The following is an 8,611-nucleotide window of genomic DNA, read 5'->3' as shown; positions in this document are numbered from 1 at the left end:
TGGGAGTCCCCCCCCCCCCCCCCCGCACACGGTGCAGGAAAAGGCCTCGGCGCAGGACAGCGGGGAGTGCTGGGTGGGCTCTGCTAGGCCTGCAGCTGCAGCAGCAGCAGCGTTCCCCGCACCGCGATTCTGTGCCACCCCAGTGGGCTGGGGCACGGCGCCAGCACCAAGCCTGAGGCTCCTCCCCACCCCAGGTCCTGGCCAGGGGACCACTCCGTGTCCAGAACCCCATGGCAGGAGCCCAAAATCCTCTCCTGTTGGGCGAGGGGTCGGCCAGAAGTGGGGAGGGAGGAGCAAGCAGCGGCGGAGGATACAGGACTTGGAGGTGAGGCCCAGCAGGAGCCCAGGTGGGCGCTGACTGCCGGGATGTCCTGGGCCTGCGTCCTGGGGCTGCGTCCTGTGCCAGCTGCCCTCTCCAAGAGACCCCCGCGGCCCTCTCCTGTGGCCCGATCCTGCGGGCAGAATCCCGCAGCTGCGCTGAAGCCTGCCAGGCCTGGCACCGCGGCGGCGAGTGGCCTCACATCCGGGAGCACCGGACAGCGACGGCAGAGAGAGGCAGCGGCGACGCTTCTCACCTCTCCCTCTGCCGCCCGGCTGGCTCCAGGCTGCCGACGCCCGACCGGGCACGGTGCCCGCGGGTCCTCGCTGCCCCGTGAGCCCAGCCTGGGAGCAGGGCCAGGCCTGGCGCCGAGGTGGTCGGAGGAATGGGGCACAGGCTCTCAGAGCTGCAGGATGGTCAGGCCCTGGAGCAGCAGGAGGGACCCTGAACCCCCAAATCACAGGCCAGGTCTTTCCTCCCCAGCCCCAGGCGTTGGGGCTCGGTTTCTCCAGATCCTGGGCCTTTGCTCAGACACAGCCCAGCCTCGCACACATTATTTTTTTTTTAAACAAAAGCAATTAGATTTCGATCCCGGCTCATTTGCATTGTCACCTCGGAAACAGTAGCGGGGAGCAGCACGGAAAAGGGCGGGGGGGAGCCTGGCAGCAGTGGGTGACACCTCAGAGCGCCACAGCTGGCGCGGGCTGCGGTGGCGCGGCCACATCTGGACCGGCCGCGCGGGCCGCCGCGCCCCCTCCCAGCCGCGCCCGGGCCCGCGCGCCGCAGTCCACTCGGCGGCGCGCCCATCGATCGCGGGCCGCGGCCGCGCGCCGAGAACAAGGTATAGCCTGTATTTAGGTTCCTGCCCTTATATGGCGAGGAGCGCGAGCGCCCGCGGAGCGGCCGCACCATATAAGGGCACGCGGAGGGCGCCAGGCTGAGCTGGTGCGCGCTCATTGGTCCGCGCGTCTCTCGGCAACCGGCTCTCACGAGTGGAAACCAGCCAGCCGCCCCCGCCCGCTCCCCGCCCCCTCCCTTTCTCTCTCCCGCGGCGTCCCCGTCCCTAGCCGTGGCACCCCCCCTCCTTGCCTACCCCCATTTTTGCTTGCACCGTCTCCCCAAGTTCTCTCCCTCCCCACCCCCACCCCGCGGTCGTCCCCCGCGCTGTCATTCCTCCCGGTCGGCCTGTCTTCCATCCCTTCGCGCACGCTCCCACTTCCACCCCACGCACCCCCTCCCCAAACCCTGCGAACCGCGGCGGAGGAGCGGGAAGGCCGGATGCGGGAGGGGAGCGAGAGGCGGGGTGGGGTGGGTGGGGGTGGTGCATCGCTGCCGCAGCAGCCGCCGCAGCGCCAGGTCCCAGGCGTGTGTGCACCAGGCTCCGGGAACAGTCCGAGGGTGCCCCCTCCGAGCCCCCCTCCGTCACCTCCCCGCCCTCAAGGTAATCAGAGCAATTAGCCGCCGAAGAAACGGGCTTTCGGAGCCAGAGATGTGCTAAGCCACAAGCAGCCTTAGGTACCCAGCAAATTACCATTTCCCAAGGTGTCCCTTCGGGCTGGAAATCTGAATGCAATCATCATAATGATAAATCGATGTCTCATTTAAAGGTTACTTAAAAAAAAAACACAGCCAATTGTTGAGGGGGGAACCCTGAGCCACCGCGGTTTCGCAGGCGGAATGCAGTAGAGCGCGGTGCGGGGCGCAGGCCAGGTGCCCCACGCTGGGCCCACCCGCGGGGGACGGGAACCCGCGGAGGGAGGAGGCAGCGCGATTCCTCCGGGGATTAGGCTCCTGTTAGCCTCAAACTCAGGCAGCCAAGGCACCGCGGTTCAGGGGGCTCCCCTCGCCCCCTCTCTTACACGCAGAGGCTCGGGGGCGCGCGCGCACGCGCACGTACGCACAGGTGTCCGTCTGACCCCTCCCAGGCTGTCGCCAGTTCCGAACCGAACCTCCAGTTCTCCTAGCGACGCCACGGCGGCCCGAGCCACCCCCTCAGGAACCTGCTCCAGTCCCCAGGGGACCCACAGGGGACAGCTGAGACAATGGGTCCCCCAGCGCCTGGGGACTTAGCCTGTGGCCGGGCTCGCCTCTAGGGCCGCCGCCTCGCGGAGGCGCGGAGCAATGCCCCCTGCTGGGAAGCCTGCAGCTGGAGCGCGGCGCAAGCGGGGGTCGCATCGGAGGCCAGAGGGGAAGGAAGGGGGGACCGGGCGCGATGACTCCGGCATCCTTCCCCCGCCCTGGCCTTTCTTCCCTCCCAAATCTCCAATTCCCCAACCCGGCCCCTCCTGGGGGCAGGTAGCGGAGGCGGGCAGTGCCAGGGACCGCGGGTGCGAGGTCTGGGAGGGCGCTGCCTGCTGGATCGAGTTGGCTTCGGGCCGCCGCCGCCGCCTCCCGGCTGTTTCCGCGGAAGGAAGCTCCGTGGCCGCCGCAGCCCGGGTGCCAGCACGGATCCCTCGCTGACCTTGGCGGAGATTTGCTGCTGCGGTGTCTGCCTCGCAGAAAGCAGTTTTTCTCCCGCGCGCGGGGCCTGGGAATGCCCTCGGGACAGAGTTCCCCTGGGTCTGCGCCCTGAGCCCGACTTCTGCCACGGAGTCTTCCCTGCGCCCTGAAAAACCCGTGGGGGCCCGGTGCCCCCGCATAGCCCTCCCTGCCCCCGTGGATGCCCACGCCCATCGACTCGGGGCGTTTACATGAAATCCCCATCCGTGTGCTTAGGTGCGTGGGTGCCTTCGCCTGGCCGGGGCTGAGGAGAGGCGGCCCGACGCCCTCCGCCTTCCCCCCGCACAGGGACTGCCCCTTAGGTGTGCCTGCTCTGCTCTTAAATGCAAAGGACGGGCCTGGGAGCCCCTTCCTCCGGCCTACGGGCCCCGCGTCCCTGCCCTCTTGCTGGTTACATGTGAACTTTCCAGCCACTGATGGAGTTCACAGAGCCGGGAACGCAGTTGGCGGGAGGGGCGGGGACACTTGTCGGCGAGGAAAAATAAAGCCCCCAGCTCATAGACGCACCCCTCCCCAGCCAGCGGGCGCCCTGGGCCTGGGTTCCTCGGGTCAGGGGAAGAGGGGGCTACAGAGCCGCTCCACTTCGCCCAGGGGACCCGACGCCAGAGCCCCACCCCCCCGCCGAGGAGCCCTCGATTCGCATTTTTCGTTTATTCCTCCTCAACCCTGGCCTGGGGCTTCGGGAGCAATTTCCCCCCCATCCTGGGGCGCCCTAGGCCCTGTCCTGAGTTCGCGCCCCGGCGGGGGGGTCTCCAGTCGCGCCGGGCGCCCCTCTCCAGAACCCCGGGCTCCCCTTGGCACCCAGACAGGCGTCTTGGGCCGGGGGTGCCAGGGAACAGCAGGGAGGCCGCGGTGCCTCCTCGGCGCGGGCGGGCGGCGCTGGGCCGGGCGGGGTCGGGGTCGGGGTCGGGGTCGGGAGCGGCTCGCTGCCTGCGGGCGGGTGGGCGCGCGGCACCTGCTCAGCCGCCTCGGCCGCCGCCGCGCTTCCTGGCGCCGGAGGATCCACCCGGATCTTCTCGGCCAGTTCCGGGCTCGGGTCACTCGGTAGTCGGCACGCACCCAGCTTTTCCATCTCTATCTTAGTTTTCCTTGTGTTGCGGGGCCGTCAGGACTGGCCGGCCCGCTCCCACGCCGGGGTGGGGTGGGTGGGGGTGGGGGTGGGGACCGGGGGTCTCTATGGGGGGCACCCGGTCACCGAGGTCAACAGCCCATAGCATTTCCCACCCGGGCGCCGCGACCTCGCGAGGGCAAGGGTCGGGTCTGCGGTTGGGGTACACCTCGCGCACCGTCCCTGCACTGTCCCCTGCCCCCCAGCCCCCCAGCCCCCGCAGGTAGCCGCCCCTCCCCCTCCCCGCGCACCCCGCCGCGGCCCCCGCTCCCCAGCGACCGCGAGGGTGTGAGCGCCCCGCGGGGAGCCGGGAGCCGAGCGGGGAAGGGCGCGGGCTGCGGGGCTGCGGGGCTGCGCACCCCCCGCCCGTGGCAGCGTGGCGACGGCGCCGATGGCAGCCATTTTCTGCAGCCGCCGCGGCCCGGGCTCCGCCGACTGAGACGGAGGCTGCGGCGGCCCGACCAAGGCGGCGGGGACGCAGGGGCGCGGGGCGCCGGCGGGGGGACCCGGGGGCGGCTGAGCCGAGCGGGGGGCGCAGTGTCCCGCGCGCGCCCCTCCCCCGCCCAGTGCAGGCGCCGCGCGCAGCTCCGCGTGGCGGGCGCCGCGATCCCCCCCTTTCTCCGCCATCTTGTACCCGCCTGGCGCCTTCCCAACGCGGGGCTCGGCAGACAAAGCCGGCCGGCCCCGGGGCCCCTGCACCCACCGGGCAGCGCGGCCTGGGGCCCCGCGCCCTCGCCCGCCCCTCCCCGCAAAGGGGGCTCCGCGCACGGCGACGCCACTCGCTCAGCCCGGGAGGGTCAGCCGGGACCCCGCTCGCTTCCACGCGGTTGCTGGGGGGACCCTCGCTGCAGCCCACCCTGTTTGCGGGGAGGGGGCCCCCCACAGGCGGCAGCGGTGTGCAGGGCTGGAGACTCTGTCAGCTCCCAGTTCCTTATTCCTCCCGAGTGGCTTGGCTGGGGTCATGGTCCGGGATCCCCCACCGCCCGGCTAGTGCCAGCCTCACGGAGGACCCTAAAGAAGCCTGAAGCGCGGGCGCCTCGAGGCCCCCCTGGCTGCCAGCATCTGCCGCCCTCGGGAAACTCCACACTCCATTTTCGGGGTGGCAGTGCTGTCTCCCCAGTCCCCATCCTGCTCAGCTCCTCCTTCGAGGCCCCTAGGACTTCCAGACCCCGGGGCTTGTGAGGTGTGGGGGAGGGGAGACACCCCTTCTTCCGCCCAGAGACCCCGGCAGCCCAGCCAGCCCGCTGCTCCTTGCTAGGGAATTTGCTCCCCGAAGTCTGGGGTGGGTGGGGTCCCCACTTCTCAACCCCGGCGAGCCCATTGCCACGGGCTCTGGCACAATCCTTCCGTTTAAGTGGGTCCCCATGCCCCAGGCCCCCAGACCCCAGGAGCGCGGGGGAGCGGGGTAGATTCAGAAACTGAGGCTGGGGCGGGCGTTGTCTGGTGCAAGGTCATTCACAAGGTCACTCGCAGAGCCTGCGGCTGCTGTGCACACTCCTCCCCTGTTTCTTCCAAAACCAAGATCAAAGCTGGGCTCCTGGCGGATGGAGTCCTTCCTCCTGGTCCTCCAGCCGCTGCCGGACGGGGGCCAGGGCTGGAGGGGACGGCGGGGAGGGTGGAGCGGCCTTGCTCACCGCCCAAACCTGGGTTTTCCCACCGCAATGCCTGCCGCCCTCTGCACCCCAACCCACAGGGTGGCCTTGGAGGGTCTAAAATTAAGTCTTACAGGGTGGCCTCTCCAGCGCGTTGGTGGGGTTCAGTGCCTCCCCGCCCCCCCATGCCTGCCTGCCCGCGTGGATTCCGAGCCGGGCTCCAGAAACCAGTCTGACCACTTCGCCCATTTCCCAAGCTTCCCCGGCAGGCAGCTGGCTCCCCAGTGGGTGAGGCTCGCGGCCTCGGCTGCCCCTGAGGGACGGTGGCAAAGGGACAGGAGCCCGCGTCTGGGGGGGCCTCCCCCTCATCTCAAAACCTGCGTTTGGAAGTTCCGCTCCGGGCGCGAGGACCCGCACGGAGCTTCCCCTGCCCGCCCTGTGCGCACCTCCGGGAGGGCGGCTGCCCTGGGGGCGCTTCCCGGCGGGTGGGGACACTGAGCTGAGCCCCACAATCCAGTGGCTGCGGAGAGGCCAGAGCTGCGCCCTGGTGGCACCACAGCCGCCCGCCCTGCGCCCCAGCTGCAAAGGGGAGCTTCAAAGATTCCCAGCAATTCACCAGGTCGCCCCAAGAAAGGGAGAGCGCCCCTCCCCCGGCCGGGGCCGGTGGGTGGTGGGTGACAGCGCTCTAGAGGCACGGCCAGCTCTGCTCTGGTCCCACCCGGCCTGGGGCCACCGGTTGCGCCAACTGACCCCCCGAGGCAGGGATGGCGCGTGGCCATGGGGCTGCGCCCGAGTCAGGTGGGGAGTGGCTCACCGCTATGTGGGGCTTCGCTGTGGCAGCCACTGGGGGAGGGAGGGGGGGGACGGCCGAACGCTGAGGCGGGGGGGGGGGGGGGGCGGGGGGGCGGGAGGGCAGACAGGCAGGCCCGGTGCTGGACCGAGCTGGGGGCTGTGAGCTCCTTCCCCCCCCCCCCCGCCTCGCCCCCTCCCCATCTCCATCTCGCTCTTTAGGGGTGAAGGTGAGGGCAGTCAGCACCCGCAGGCAGTGCTGGCGGCGTGGTGCGCACCCTCCCCACCTGGAGAGCAGGGGGAACAGACTCCCCGACCCTGGAGCACCTCCCCTCCCCCACCTGCTCCCCCCCCCCCCAAATAGCTTGGGATTCCTTCTAGGCCAGGTGGACAGGCTTAAGGAAAGGGGCGGGATGGCGAGAACAAGGGAAGGGGTGCTGGCCACTCCCCCCCATGCAGGGTATTGGCTGTCTCCCTTCCGAAGGTGTTGGGGGAGGGGGTACAGAGCCTAGCGGGAGGGGGAGCCTCCTGCTAAGGCTGTGTCCCCAGAGCTCTGAGCACTTGGAGCCTGCACGCCCCCCCCCCCCCCCCCCCGCCACCCCGCCATGAAAAGGGAGGAGGCTGCAGGAAGCTGGGTTCCAGAGTGGTTCTGGAGGAGCAGAGGCTAGTTAGCTGGCCCTGGAGTGGCCAGGGCTGGGCGCCGGGACACCTGCCTGCCCGCCCCCCCCCCCCCCCCCCCGCCAGGCCCTGGGCAATCATGGGGCGGATTCCTGCTTTGGTAGAAGGGTAGCCTGAGTGACAGCTGGGGACGCCACCTTCAGGGGACAAAGGACACAGAAGCATGGCCGGGCACTGGGCCCCAGGCCTCAGGGTCCAGTCCGTGCAGCGGGGCCTTGGCAGGGCCCTGACGTGACACGGAAGTGCCTGGCGCTCAGTAGTGGGGAGAGAGCCTTTATTCCCACATCCGTGCCCACGGGCCTCCTTGCCACCGTCATGGGAAAGCTGCCTCCAGTGCACATCACGTCTGCCTGGTGCCCCGGGGGCCTGTGAAGTCCCACGTGCCATGGGTGGAGGCAGCCGCCACGGGAAACGTGTCTCCAAGGATAAACCCTCCTCCTCTCCCCACCACCTCCTCTCCTTCTGGGGGAATCCCAGGATAAAATGAGACATCGACCCCGATTGTGCTCCTCTGGAAGCCCATGGGGACCCCTCCCGTCTGCTCATCACCCCCCCCTCCTTACTGGGGTGCTCCTAAAACCTTTTTCGAAGCAGCAGGCAAAGGACGAAGGGGCAAAATCCGAAGAGCAGAGGGACAGGGTCCAGCTGGGCCTTGAACAACGGGTCACAGATTCTCCTCCGCGAACGCCTGCACGTTGTCGATCTGTGGCTGGGAGGCTGCGGGTGCAGAGGCCTGATGTACGCATTGGGCTGGGCCATTTTTACAGGGGACTTGAGCACCCGCAGATTTGGGTTTTGGGGGGTGGTGGTCCTGGAGCCAATTCCCCACAGGCACCCAGGGACAACTTCAGTTTCAGGGGAGTCGAGAGCTAAAACTCGATTTTCAACTGCGTGGAGGGTCAGTGTCCTAACCCCATGTTATCCAACGAGCACCATTCACCAACTGCCCGCGGTTCCCGTGAACCCGGCGGCTGGGTGCGGGCAGCCTCCTGGGGCAGAATCCCAGGAGCTTCCTGAGTGGTGGCCAGAGAGATTGAAGGCGGGGCAGGGAGGCGGGAAGAATCAGTGCGCCTGCCTGGGCCCCTCTTGGCCTCACTGTCCCACAGTGGGCATCAGTCAGCGTCAGGTCCTCTGGCATCCTAGACAAATTTCCAGTCATTTCTCAGTACCCATCCACCCACCCATCCATCCATTCACTCACCCATCCATCCATTCACTCACCCATCCATCCATTCACCCACCCATCCATCCATTCACTCACCCATCCATCCATTCACTCACCCATCCATCCACCCACCCATCCACTCACACATCCATCCACCCATCCATCCATTCACTCACCCATCCATCACCCACCCATCCATCCACCCACCCATCCACTCACCCACCCACCCATCCATTCACTCACCCATCCACTCACCCACCCACCCATCCACTCACCCACCCACCCATCCACTCACCCACCCACCCATCCATCCACCCACCCATCCACTCACCCACCCACCCACCCATCCATTCACTCACCCATTCACTCACCCACCCACCAATCCATTCACTCACCCATCCACCCACCCATCCATCACCCACCCATCCATCCACCCACCCATCCACCCTCCATCCACTCAC

Source organism: Plecotus auritus (genome assembly GCF_963455305.1).
Source record: "Plecotus auritus genome assembly, chromosome: 7".
Classification (NCBI taxonomy): domain Eukaryota; kingdom Metazoa; phylum Chordata; class Mammalia; order Chiroptera; family Vespertilionidae; genus Plecotus; species Plecotus auritus.
The sequence above is the reverse complement of the archived record's forward strand: the minus strand, read 5'-3'. Positions refer to the sequence as shown.